General features: G+C 34.8%; 1 long non-coding RNA gene across 2 annotated transcripts; it reads left to right on the top strand.

Moving 5' to 3' along the window:
* Positions 1-12,062: 12,062 nt before the first annotated feature.
* LOC133714232 (uncharacterized) lies at positions 12,063-13,429 on the top strand. Of its 2 annotated transcripts, none has more exons than XR_009848504.1 (5): positions 12,063-12,144; positions 12,270-12,348; positions 12,756-12,810; positions 12,891-12,962; positions 13,251-13,429. It is a non-coding gene; the product is annotated as an uncharacterized LOC133714232 (long non-coding RNA). The 2 variants fall into 2 exon arrangements; XR_009848503.1 differs by having other exon boundaries at positions 13,213-13,429.
* Positions 13,430-15,029: the final 1,600 nt, after the last annotated feature.

Here is a 15,029-nt window from a genome sequence, read left to right as displayed (position 1 = left end):
TCATAGCCATGGAATCAGCTATGTTTGACTCCACTAATCGTTGCATGCTCCACCACCGGACGCTTCACAGGAGGAGGCACAACCAACTGCATCGTCAGACGGAACTGTGCCAAATTTGAGTCGACTCCGCAACGGATATCCCAAGCAGAGACATGATGAAACCAATTAGAGCAAATGGGAGTGACCGTCGGTGCCACTGCACTACTGCTACCCACCAGTGAGTGATTTATTAAACCCAGGCCCAAGCCTAAGCCCGACCCGGAACCCTTAATCCCATTTAAAGAAATGTTAGGGTTAGGGTTTACAGCTCCGGCCCCTAGCACCGACACCCACTGTTGAGTACCAGCCACCACGAGATCGAGTTCCATACAGATCCAACGGCATAGAATAACCCTGCCATCGGTGCTCCAACAATCCACAAACGCGACAAAAGCCCACCACTTTTTCATACCTAAAAGTCACCATCGCATTGAAGGAATGGATAGATTTCAAAACTTTTTTAATTAGTGCGGAATTAGTTTAACCATTAAACTACTAACTAAACATAAAACTCATTCCTTTAACCCATGATCTTGGCTTATTATGATATGTCTATAAACATAGCATGCTTAGTAAGGAAGAACAAATAGGGAGTTTATGTTCTACTCCACCTTGGAGCGTGATCTCAATCCGATCCAAGTGAACCACAAAAGTTCCGCTCCTTGATCTCTCCTTGTGTGCGTCTCCTCCACCTTGAAGCACCTTGGATTAAGAACTCCTTCTTGTACTCCTTCTTGTGCTAATCTTCTCTTTGATGTAACAAGTAAAGCCACAAAAGGATATGGCCTCTAAGGATCTTCACCAAGTGAATCAAGAGATGAAGAAAGATGAAAGAAAAGAAGAAGTATGCAAGTGTTCTTCTTTCCTTTAATTTTTGTAATGGACCAAGGGAGAACTCTCTCTCTCTCAAATCCGAAAATAATAGTGTGGAGATCCACACACACTTTTGTCCATGCTTTTACTTTATATAATAAGAAATGAATCCAATTACTAAAAGAAAAATATTGACTTTCATAAAGCCAATATATTGGCTAGTCCATACATGTTATTGGGCACTAAAATTGTGTCTTGGGCTTTCATTTAAGTCTCATTTAGTGAAGCCCAAGTCCACACAAAAAACCCAACAATCGTTTAGGCCCAATAGGTTCGGTTTTACCCAAAAATCCTAATTATGTCCAAATAATAAATCTTCTTTGGTCATAACCAACTCTTGTTTAACCTTCTCCATATACTATCTCAAGGATCCACTTATATGGTGTGCGATCTCTTAGGTTCTAATTAACAAGGCAGTGAAGTTTATAGAAACCATTCTATGTTGTTTACGAATCAAAAACTCCATTTTTGATTCTCTCTTGTTATTAGGATCATAAATGTTTATCAACCCTCAGGGACTTCACAAGTCATGAGTGACGTCTTGCAACATATCATGACTACCCTAGTTAATATAGAATTACAAATAACCTATTCAATTGGAATTACAATACAATACGGTCCTTCTCTAACAGGATGTTCTAAATCACATCATTGGGGTATGGAATTGATATGTCAACCCCCTAATGTGATTTCCATTCTTATGTGATTCTTAGAATATGTGATTAGAAACTCCTTTTTAATCTCATTCATTTCTTTGGCCAAAGACTCATTGAATCACATCTTTGAACATACACCTTATTTACTTAAGGATAGAGATTCCTTGTTGTACACTCACATGTCTCCATGACCGAATTGATTATACCAATGAATGCATCTATTATATCTATTAAGAAACACAATATTATTGCATCATCAAGAGATAATCCATTCACTCATAAGACAACTATGGTGTCTCAGGTCAAATCATTAATTTGTATTATTACAATTTAGAGTTCAAGTTTGACATGTAAGTAAAACTCCATACAAGAACTCTAATGATCGCGTTCAGTGTACTCTTTAAGATAAGAGCACCCACATACTTGTATTAGTGTCTCTACACAAATGATAAGAGACATATCATCCTCCATATTGAGCATACACAGTATGTGCCAGTCTTTCCGGATCATCAATGTCCAAGTGATAATCCTATGACTAGGAACCTTTTAGGATAAGAGTGTAAAAGAGTAAATGTCTCACACATCTAACTCTTTAGATTATTTTCTCTTTAACTCATATTCCTTGGACCTTGTTCAATCAAATATCAAATATAAGCAATGAATAATAAACTTGCCCTTTTGATTAATAATAATTACAATAATAATTATATCAAAATGATTGTTTTAGGACACAACTCATTCAATCTCCCACTTGTACTAAACCCAATCAGGCATGAAACGTACACCCATCTTCTCAAGATGTCGTTCTAACTTTACTTGTGATAAAGGCTTAGTGAATGGATCCGATATGTTATCAACAGATGCTACTTTGAGAATGTTAACGTCTCCACGATTAACAATCTCCCTTATGATATGGAAACGTTTTTCGATGTGTTTGGATTTTTGATGAGACATTGGTTCCTTGGCTTGAGCAATTGCCCCATTGTTGTCACAGTAAAGTGGAATCGGTGACTCAATGGTAGGAACAACATCAAGTTCAGTGATGAACTTTTTCATCCAAACTGCTTCCTTTGCAGCCTCTGCAGCTGCAATGTATTCTGCCTCAGTAGTGGAATCTGCAGTAATGCTTTGTTTGCATCTTCTCCAATTTACTGCACCTCCATTCAAGGTGAAGACAAATCCTAATGTGGATTTTCTGTCATTCACATCAGATTGAAAATCTGAGTCTGTGTATGCTTCCATTTGCAACTCTAATTGCAAATCACAACCTCCATAAACGAGGAATAAATCTTTAGTCCTTCTCAAGTATTTGAGGATATTCTTAACAGCATTCCAGTGTTCTAAACCTGGATTGGACTGATATCGACGCCATAACTAATATCAGGTCTAGTGCATAGCATCGCATACATGAGGCTCCCTATTGCAGACGCTATGGGATTTTGCTCATCTTTTGCACTTCCTCAATCGTTTGTGGGCACATTTTCTTAGAAATGTGAATCCCATGTCTGATAGGCAGAAAACCCTTCCTAAATTGTTCCATGTGAAATCTATTCATCAATTTGTCTATGTACAAGGATTGAGATAATCCAATTAATCTTTTTGATCTGTCTCTATAGATCTTTATTCCTAGTACATAGGCAGCTTCTCCAAGATCCTTCATAAGGAAGGTCTTGGACAACCAACTTTAATTGAAGATAACATTCCTACATCATTCCCAAAGAGTAGGATGTCATCTACATAAAGTACAAGGAACACAACAGCACTCCCACTGACCTTCTTGTAAACACAAGGTTCACCCATGTTTTGTGTGAAACCAAAAGATTTGACTGCATCATCAAAATGGATGTTCCAACTCCTTAAAGCTTGCTTGAGTCCATAGATGGACCTATGAAGCTTACACACTTTATGAATGTCATCTTTAGACGCAAAGCCTTCAGGTTGATCCATAAAAAGCTCTTCCTCAAGGCTGCCATTCAGAAAGGCAGTCTTTACGTCCATTTGCCATATCTCATAATCATAGTGAGCAACTATAACAAATAATATCCGAATGGATTTAACCATAGCAACAGGAGAGAACGTATCTTCATAGTCAATGCCCTCTCTTTGCTTATAGCCCTTTGCCACCAACCTAGCTTTGTAGGTTTCTATTCTACCATCTGAGCCTATCTTTTTCTTGACGACCCATTTGTTTCCAATTGGTCTAATACCAGGTGGAGGGTCAATGAGAGTCCAGACTTGATTGGTATACATAGAGTCAATCTCAGATTCCATGGCTTCTTGCCATTTCTTTGAGTCAATATCTGACATTGCCTCATTATAACTAGAAGGATCTTGCTGGTTTTCATTGTCACCAAGGAGATTTAACTCCCAAGGCTTTCATGACGTAAACCATACCTCTTAGGAGGTATCCGGATCCTACTAGATCTTCTTGGAGTTTGTGTTATAGTTGGTTCAGGAAGTTGTTCATCGGGAGATGAAGTGTTTGTTTGTGGCTTGTTGGACACTTCCTTGAGTTCTATCATTTGCACAACATTTCTATCAAGGACACAGTCTCTTTCAAGGAAAGTGGCATTTCTGCTAACAAACACTTTTTGTTCTTCAGGTTGATAGAAATAATATCTTAAAACTATTTTTAGGATATCCCACAAATAAACATTTGCTTGATCTAGCTTCAAGCTTGCCTGCTTCTAGTCTTTTGACATAAGCTGGACAACCCCAAATCTTAATATGATTAAGACATTATATACTTAGTAGCTTCAGCACCATGCCTCTTGTTGAACCCGAAAAGATGTACATTAAAAACGAACGTGAATTTTACTATAAACATTATTAATTATTTAAACTATCACCTTTAAATGCATTATACCGGATGATCATCATCTCCATCTGCTATTTTCTCAATTATTTAAATTTTTTTTTTGTTGAATGCAAGGGCAATCATTTGATCGTCTTGTCCGAATGTGAACAGAATTGTATGCGAACGGTCTATTCCCGACTGCGTCAATGAAGTCATCCCATCCGTCGGACAAGATTTCGTGGCACCTCATGCGAAAGGACATACCATTTCAGGATTGTTTGTGAGCACTAATATATAATTCACAGCTGACAAATGATTTCTCAAAGTGTCATACATATTGCCTCTAGAAATCCCCTATGTTTGATAAATAACGATATATGCTAGTAATTCCTCCCGCGCGATGACATTAAGCTTTATACATTTACTTTACATTCACATATTTCAAATGTCGTTGCTTTCACAAGATTTGCATAGTTACATATTACAAAAGTGGAAATCTCAAATATGAACATAGGATGAAGCATTGAAAGCGAGAAAAAGGGAAAAAATGGGGCGCAACCTAATGATGGCTTTAATACATATATAGGATGAATGACAACCCTATAATTAAAACGAAAAAATATGGCAAAATCGTCTTTTTCATCCACGGCTCGGCTCAAGCCGGTACTGTTACTAAGCCGACAATCACTTTTAGTATATAGTATAATGTGGTCAATCAAGTTATTTCCAATTTAAAAGGTAAACTTTATTAATAAAAGTTATAAATAGTTTGTGTGTTATGAAATTATAGTCACAAACCATGCACAACGTTATGAAATTTTAGAAAATTTTAACTTTAAATCTATGCTTCGGAGTTTATTACTCTATGCATTCTTACGCACCACTTCCTCCTCTAGTTCCTCTGGTTCTTCTACCATGCGGTATAAGGAAGCTGCTTCCAAATCTTCAAGATGTTCAACAGATACTGCAAGATGCCAATTGGGTTTAAAGTGCATGACTATGAATAACATATTTCCCTCATACAGAACTACTAAGTCCAATGAATGTTGTCCATTGCGAACGTCTTGCACAAATTTTTTCCATTCTGCTCTAAAGTACTTTTGGTTTCTAAGGTTCACAATATGAGCATGCCAAACATGATTATGCAGTCCCTTAATACTCAATCTTGTGATTGCTATGTTGTCTTCACTCAAATACTTCTTGTTGAATTTCGGAGAAATTTCCTTCACACAAATCACGATATTGTTAATGAGATTAGGAGTTCAGTTTTAAAAAATGTCATTTATCCACTGACCATTTACGATATACAAGTACCACATTCATAATCACAAAATCATCATAATATTAAAAATAAAAATCCATATTTCTAATCACAACATTTCCATAGGACTCCACGTACTGCAGCGATTGTGTAAAGAAACAATGACATTAGCTTCAGTTTATAAACATATGATCTCACCTATTTGACTTGGGATTAAGGAAGGAAATACTTCATTGGCATTCTTGAATGTAACAGTGGTTGTTAGCGTTTGTGAAATAGAGGATTTCTCAGTTTGAATATTTGTGGCAAATGGTTTGGTGAGATTACATATATATACCAACTAATTGTGTGTCCCATTGGTCTTTATGCCCATCAATATATCATGACACATATTCATGCCCATCAATACATCCATCCATTTACCCTTATTTTCATAAAGAGTGTTTCTATTTGGACCTCCAAATCTGCTCACTTGACCTCACTCTTTTATGAATTATTAAATGACATATATAACCTACTATAAAATGACTATTAAGGACAATAATTATACCAAAAAAATATTATATTTATTTTATGTAGATTTTCCAATTCAATAATATTAGATTGTATTCTTTATTATTTCCCTTATCTATTTTCATTTTCCAATTCACTACATACTCATTAAAGCATTCATATATATTTAATAAGAATTAAAAATATGATTAAGATAATGTTACATAAAAATGTATGATATATTGATATATATGTTGAACACATATTGGTGAGGGAAAACAAAATAAATCGTATTATAATTTATGACTTGAATCTAAGTCTATCCATTATATTTGCAAAAAAAAAAAAAAGTAGCAGTTATAAAAAAAAAAAAAATATATATATATATATATATATATATATATATATATATATATTTAATAATTAATCATGAGGTACAAAAAGTAGAGAAAATAAATAAACATTAAGAAAAAATGATTTCTTCATTGTCTTTAACAGCTGAAATAGAAAAATAAAAAATAAAATAAAAACCACAGAATAGTTCATGTTATTTTCTTATTGATTAGAAATTAATTTTGAAAATCAATACCTTGTGTTTGATTTATTTTATTTTATTGGAAAAGCGATTTATGCATGTTGTTTGATTAAGGTATGTATATGTAGTTAAGATTTATAGAGTAATTAAATCATTGAAATGACTAAGTTTTTTATTTTAAAGATAATAATTTGTTTATGAGTGAGGTTATTTGAGGAACTTTAGTGAGGTTTAGTGAGTAAATTTAGTATTTAAAAATTTGATAAGAGGTGTAAAAAGCATAAAGGTCAAGTGAGTAAATTTGGAGGTTCCAATAGAAAAACTCTTTCATAAATGAAATAACTGATGAAACTCTCAAATACATCCATTCACCAGTGTTTTACAGGCAACTAAATTATAATCAGGCTCCTTGTTTGTAAAATCATTTCACATATGGGAAATTGAATTTTAATATAATGGTAAAATTAATTATAGTTAGCAATTTAATTGACTATAGAGCGAAACCAAATCCAATTAAAGCAAGACCCCTAGCCATTTGTATACATCATTAAAGCAAATGCGTAGGTAGTTAATTTTCAAATTATTCGCTAACTAAAGCTTTTTTGAAAAAAAAAAAAACAGGCGTTACACTTTCTTTCTTTTTTTCAAAAATTAGGATAAATTCGCATCTATCTAAATGCAGCAATTTTCATATATATTTGATTCAAATGACAATTTTTTTGTGAAATAAACTCGCATTACAAATAGAAACTTATTGGGGTTTGATCAGCAATTATTTGTTGCTATCCTGTCCACTTTTTTTTTTTTTTTTTGTAAGGGTCTAACAATTGCTCTCATCCATGTCCACCAATGTTGTGGAGGAGGAAATATATAGTCGAGGAGGCCATTTCATGTATAGGAGGAATATCTTATCAAGAAAGCCATAGGTTGTTGAGGAAGAAATATAACGTCGATGAAAAAATATATAGTCAGGGACGCCATATATTATCCATGCAAAAATATCTTGTCAAAGAGGACATATTATATCAAGAATGAAATATAACATTGATTATGCCTTATATTGTCGAGGTTGAGAAGGAAATATATTGTGAAGGGGTCATATTTTGTCAAGGAAGCCACGATATGGTTATTCATTTATGTGAAATACATGTCCAACTAGTTATTTACTAGACCAGACAAGAGCAAAATCAATCCGCCAGACCCAATTATAGAAATAAATAAGGTTGGAGACCAAAGGCCCAAAAACACTAATGCAGCCCTAAAACTGAAAGGGAAAGTTGGACTGGGCCACAAGAAGGATTGAGGCAACATGGAGCAAGCCCATAACCACACTATCCCCCTGCGGCCAGATCAACGCAACCACCTGAGCTCCGGCAGCTGAACCCCACCACTAGCCCATGCTCCGAACCACCCGACGCTGGCGCGGCAGAGAGGACTGCTGACGAGAAGAAAGGTTTCGACAGATCAGCGGAAACAATTAAAGACAGCCCAACCACCGTGGTACCAAGCCCCTTCCAGCCGCACTCCTTGATACCAGAGGCGGAGGAAAAACCACCGTCGTCGCTAGCCAAGAGCGAAACCGTAGCACAAGTTTTATTTCTCCTGGGCCAACTCTAATTTTTCAAATGTGTGATCTATTCTTTTCTAAAAAAAAAAAGAAAAAAAAAAGGAAGGCACATATATACTAAGCAAGATTATTTGCCTAAAAAATAATGATTATGATGCAGAGATTTTTTCTTTTAATTTCATCATCTGAATGACCAAATTGTTAATGTCTAATAAATATGGTAGTTCCATGAACCAAATAATTCACTAGTATAGATGATCAGACTAATATTTTCTATGTTTTTAATGTCATTTTCCCTACATTTTACTTAATTATTCTCTTAACAATATCATTTCTAACTTACTAATTTGTTGTAATTAGGTACATTTGAGCTCCAAACGCAAGAAATGAGCTAAGAAGAGCTAGAAATGAAGGCAATTAAGGAGGAAATGAGGCGCAGAAATGATCAGAAATGGAGAAATGTAGTTTTCCCAGTTCTACCAGGAAAATGAATCTCAGTTGAAGTAGGAATCCTAAGTCAACTAGGAGTGAGCTCAGAAAAATGGCATGAATGAAGAAATGACAGAGTCCTAGTTGGACTAGGAAACCTGATGACATTAGGAGTCCTGGTGGTGTTAGGAGATATTGTGGCTTCAAGATGACTCAAGATAGTTCAAGAATGTTCTAGAATGCATAAGAAATTTTGGCAGAAGAAGAATGGGCTTTGAAATTGTCCAATTGAGAAGTCTGGCCCAAAGATTGAAGCATGTGACTTGCACATGAGTTTCTAGACCCTTCTTGATGTCTTGGAGAAATCCTAAATCAATTATTATTGATTTTTGCCGAAAATACATAGAAAATTCAAGAAGAATTCGGCAAGAGCAATTATGGAGAGTTTGGGAGAAAATCTACTTCGTATGCAATCAGGAAAAGAAAATAAAAGAAAATAAAAATCACTTGAGGTTTCCTGGTTGTATTCTACATGCATGGTGGCCGAATTATGGCTAGATATATTGAAGAATTTCGGCCAAGAGAAGTTTACTTGTTCTCTAATTCAAATGGAATTTTCTCATTGGTCGGATGATGCAAACAAGGAGAACTCTTAGGGAATTAAACCCTAGGCCATGCACTATATAAAGGAGGGATGTTTTGCTGCGAGAATCATCATGAAACCCTGAATCAAAATCGCAATTCCTCTCCCCTTTACTCTCAAAGTTTCGGCCTCTCCAAATTGTTCAAGACTTGAACCCGTGAAGCAAGTTCATCCTCCATTCATCCATCCTTGCCGTGAGCCTCATCATCCTCCACCACATTTGAAGATCTTCTTGCGTTCTTAAAGCCTCTTTAAAAGTGTAACCATGAACCTTAACTTGTTATTTTTGGTTTTATTATTTTGTGACTTAAAAATCAGATTGTGTAGCGTTCTCTATTTTTGGTTTGATTGGATGTTGCGATTTCTTATGAGATTAAAGTACATGTTTTGATGTTTAGTTTCCAATAACCTTCTAGTATGAATTCGTTTTAGGATTTTCAGATTTATAGTTTTCGATTTCTTTATATGTTCTTGAATGTTTGTTGGCTTTGTTCTTCAATCCCACCTATCATGTTTTCGATTTCTTTGATGGCTAACTTAGGTTTCGAATTGCATGATTGAATCCATAATAAGATGCTAGCGTTCTAGGTCTTGTTAATTAAAGTGGAAAACCTATAATTACTTAGGTAAATCAACAAAGAGAATTGCATGCTTGATTAGCGTTTTAACTTGTGTGTTTTTCTTAAATCAATCAAACTTTCTAAGTGCCTAATGCATTGAATATGTGTGTTATTGGATTGATCACTCACTAGCATAACATGTTTAATAGGGTTAACTATGGTGCGTTCATCTAGTTAATTTAACTAAGGAAAGTAAAAAGAACTTATGCATGCGTTCATGGTTTGTTCTTGATTGATTTCGTTCAAGTATGTATTTTGATTCGTAAACTATGATTTGTAGTCTTGGATTCGTGTTAAAGGTTGTTAACTTCGTCAATGCATCTCATCCGTCCATTATATCTTTGATTCTTGGTTGATTGGTCAATGTAATTAGTTAGTTAGATAATTAGTTTAGGAAATAATACAATTTCGAAATCCCCTTAATTTCTTTTGTAATTTTCGTATATTGTATACTTGTGATTAATATTTTTTCTTTGACGTTTAAATGACATGAGCACCCTCAATCCCTGGATAGAACGATCCTTACTTGCTATATACTAACAATTGTCAACATGGTTAATTATGATAACTCACTTTGAGCTCACACTACAACAAAAGTCCTCATTTCCGACGAAAATTTCTGACAGCACAGAATTGCCCTCGCAAAAGAACTCTTTTTCCGACCACCAAAAATGGTCGTCGGAAATGTTCTATCAAAATATATTTTATTTCCGACGGATAATATGCTGTAGGAAAAGAGTTCCAATTTCGTCGGAAAAACAAAAAAAATGGCGGGACCTTTTGGCGCTAGTATTATTTTCGATGACATTTTGTATCGTCGGTAATGGTAGACCTATTTCCGAGAGGCAGTTGGCTTTGTCGGAAATGATTTCTTAATTTCGAGGGCAACAAAGTACCCTCGCTAATGAACAAATTATTTCCGACGGCTAGTGACTCTTGGAAATATTTCTCTAAATTGTATTATTTAATTTTTATAAACATATTATGTCAGAGAGGAGAATTGAGCATAAGATCTCTAACTTTTCAAAATTAATTTTACCATTTTTTCACAGGTTACTTGATGATTATATTATTAGTTTATTAGATTTGATGCATTATATGTTAAAGACAAAACGATTTTATTATATATTGGTTACAAGGTAAGATCGAATAAATCTCATAATATATATACATATACATATACATATCATATACAAGTACATATTATATATATATATGTTATATATGAGTCTCATAGTTATATATTCATGATACATATTTGTGTATTGGATTTATATAAGACTTGATCGATCGATCATGCTAATTGGGAGGTTCCGCCCTAACCCAATATTATTAGTTGCGGAAGTAGATAAGAGATCATCTATGGTAAATCACGATAATGCTAATTGGTAGATTCCGCGCTAACCGGGGTGCTAACTATAAATTCCGCCCTATATAGATAAGAGACCATGCTAACTAGGAGATTCCACCATAAACCCTAACAGTAAATCTTGATTATGACTATCTTAACAATCGTCAATTGTGCTGAAAACTTGTATAAGTAATATACTCATGAAGACCTAAAATTGAATAGTGGAGATGTCCATACATATAATCGAAAAGTACTGTTACATAGTACTATTCATTATCGATCACATACATACTACATATATAGTACGACTATCCCTCCACACATATATGCATTCGTATACAGTAGACATTAAGGATGTTACTTTTTGTTCGGCTTCGATTTTGAGAAAATTTTTTTGAGAGAAGTCGTAGAGCACATTATACCGAATTTGTGAATACTTACATCGAATTATATATGAATAAGTTACGGTGTATGGAAGTTTATTTCTCGTTGAAGATTTCGGGAATTTGTTATGGGAAAAATCGACTTTTCCTAATATTACGTATTTAGACAAATTAACCCTAGCAGCCCCTCATTTTTTCTATCTTCTTTCTCTGGGCCGCACGACCCTTTCTTCTCCCTCTCTCTCTTTTCCCCGACCTCTCTCATTCTCTCTTCCCTGTGCAACCACCGGGAAATGCCATTCCCGGCCGCCACTGTTCCTCCTTCCCCTTCGAATTCCGGCTGCCATCTCACTACACCGGCAACATCTCTACACCAGCCATATCCGAGCTGCACGAACACCATAGATGAAATCTGTGTTTTGGAGGACTCGAATCTGCAGGTTTGAAATGTGGAGAAGACGGAGATTGCTGGGTCGATTTCTATTAGAATCAAATTGGGTAAGGGTTGTGGCAAATTCTGTTTTTTCGTGGTGTTGAATTTCAATGGCAGATTGGCAATTACAATGAACATGTTTAGCAGTTAGCTTAATTGCAATTCTTACTATTATTCTAATCTTGCGTAGTTATATGAATATGAACCAAGTAAGATGAGTGGATTTGCTGGATATCTGCGGCAACTGTCCTGCAGTACAGCCTTCTTTGGTATTTCTTTTTCCTGACTTATTGACCTCCAAATGACCTGAATTTTTGATATGTTTTACTTATGTTAGTTAGTAAAGGATCTGGAAAGTTTCATGGCATTTCGACATAAAGTGAACGTTCTGTGAATTTTCCAAGTTTGGTCTGTAATTGAGAAAGTTTCAGAATTTATTAAAGTTCTCTGATTTTCTGTTGAGATTTGAACTTCTATTTGAATCATTAAGTTCTGGTTTATCACATTTTTTAAATTGATAAACAGATAAGATAGAAGGCTAGCTGTTTCAGGATTTCCAAAACTAGTATAACTAGAACTAAAGTGTGCCACATTTTTGAATGAGTGGCCTAGTCACGGATTGTGAGAGTAGTAGGGATCCTTGTGACTAAATCGATTGCTCGGGGAATCAATGCAGGAGATGTTGAAGCTTTGGGACGCAGGGATCTACACCTGGCAACTTCACCAAGAAGGTAAAGCCAACTTCACCTCTGAATTTTTGAAGCTGTAAATGTTCTAGTTGGATTTCCTTAATTTGATTGTTGTTTGGCAGAACTTGACTGGAAATAGATGTTTATCTGAGGCCAAAGTCAATAAGATTTGTAAAGCTGCTGAGAAGATAGTGGTTAGTGCTCAATTTCTTCTTAATATCTAGATGCAATTGAAATCCATGTTCTGTTCTTGCTTGAAAATCTGCAGAAGTATCTTCTAGGAAGATGTTATTTTGTTGTATTACTTTGAAACTCCATTCAAATTTAATCTAATGAAATGCAATTAAGGAAATACCTTATTGTTTAATCTAATGAAGTATCTTTTTTTGTTTTTTCCTCCTGGTACATTGTTGATATGGGAGTGTCTTCTTTAATTTAAATTAGGTATGTTCATACTTTACAATAGGACAATATTGCAACAGATTCAAGTGCACACCATGATGAAGATGGTATTGATGAAGATGGTGCTGAAGATGTTGCTGATGAAGATGATGCAAACTCTAATGAGGACTTCTATTAGATATATTGTTAGCTTCCTTGCTTAAGAATGATTGTGCTATAAAGACCAAATTTTGAATATTTATCTTTTTCTGAACATGTATGAATGATTAACTATGTTTCTTCTAATGCCATTGTTTTTTATGAACATTTAATTGTCTGCTTGTATATTTAATAAAAAAATTATCTTGATTCATCTACCTCTTACAATTAGGTTAATTGACAATTAAATTGAATGGGAGGAAAAACGAATAAATCTCATGGAAAAACATTTCCGACCACTAGATTATAATTTTTTTTCGACAGGAAATATCAATTTTCGAGGAAAATATGACCCTTGTAACTTATTCATTTTCGATGCCAAATAGTCGTCGGAATTAAATATTCTTATCGAAAATAGTTTTTTCCGACCACTACTATTTGTCGGAAATAAGTCCTTGGAAAAAAATGGATTGGCTAGCAACTAATTTTTTCCTACAAGCAATGAATTATTTCCAACAAACATCTTTTGTCGGAAATAATATTTGTCGTCGTTGAGGAGTGAGAATTCCGACCACCGACAAGTTATTTACGACCACGTCTAGTCGTCAAAAATATATCTTTTTCCGAGGGTTGGTCGGAAAAAGACTATTTCCGATGATATTTTTTCCGAGGACCACCGACGGCTAGGTGCCGTCGGAAATAGCTTTTTCCAACGGGAAAAGTGGCTTTTCCAACCAAATCGCACCCTTGGAAATGACTATTTTTGTTGTAGTGTCATCAATAGATAATAGATTGTTACACCTAAAAAAGTTTGCTTAAAAAATTGGATCTGAAGGTTTGCTTAAAAAAAAAAAAAAAATTGGATCTGAAGTCTTCTCACAGATCTGGTTTCTACTTCAAAAAAGTCCAATAGGGAAAATAATAGACACAAGTCACACAACTACATGAATTGCTGTAAAAAAAGGAACCAAAAAGAGTTAAAAAAATGGCTTACCATGGTCGTTGGCCGGGGGAGGGTGGTAGATCTTAGATGTATCGGTCGGTGGGTGGTGGTGAGAGTGAGAGAGAGAGGGGGGGGGGGGCTTACCAGTCTAGATATCAAAGGGTTTTGATGTTCATGTCTATGTATGTCTGATTCAGGTGTTGATAGCACCTCAACATTGTCTGAAGATCTTCTACATCCTCTGCTCCTAACACTTGGCTGTAAAACTTTAGCTCGTAGAGATTAGTGTTTGTATGCAAAACATATTTCTAGCTACAAGATTTGATATTTAGGTTGGGGGAGTAATGACCTGCACAAAAGTTAGTGCTCAATTTAAAACCCTACCAATGTAGTAAGAATAAGTAGGGATCGTTCTTAACCGGAGATTAGGGTCTAATTAATTCTTGAAAAATAAAACGTTAGCAAAACAAATTAAAGAATATCTTTACATTATTTACGAAAATACAAGAAGGAGATTTATGATTTATTTAATTTAACAACTAAGTAATTATATACACATGACACATCAAAACACATAATCAAGTAGAATTTATGGATGAAACGAAATTAGATAGGATTAACCACTATTAACACGTTGGCAAGGTTTCAAACATCAAATCACGAATCAAGTAGAATTTAAGGATGGAACGAAATTATATAGGATTAACCACTATTAACACGTTGGCAAGGTTTCAAACATCAAATCACGAATCAAAATATGTTATAGCATAAAATCAAT

The sequence above is a fragment of the Rosa rugosa genome, chromosome 6 (genome assembly GCF_958449725.1).
Source record: "Rosa rugosa chromosome 6, drRosRugo1.1, whole genome shotgun sequence".
Taxonomy (NCBI): domain Eukaryota; kingdom Viridiplantae; phylum Streptophyta; class Magnoliopsida; order Rosales; family Rosaceae; genus Rosa; species Rosa rugosa.
The sequence above is the reverse complement of the archived record's forward strand: the minus strand, read 5'-3'. Positions and strand labels throughout refer to the sequence as shown.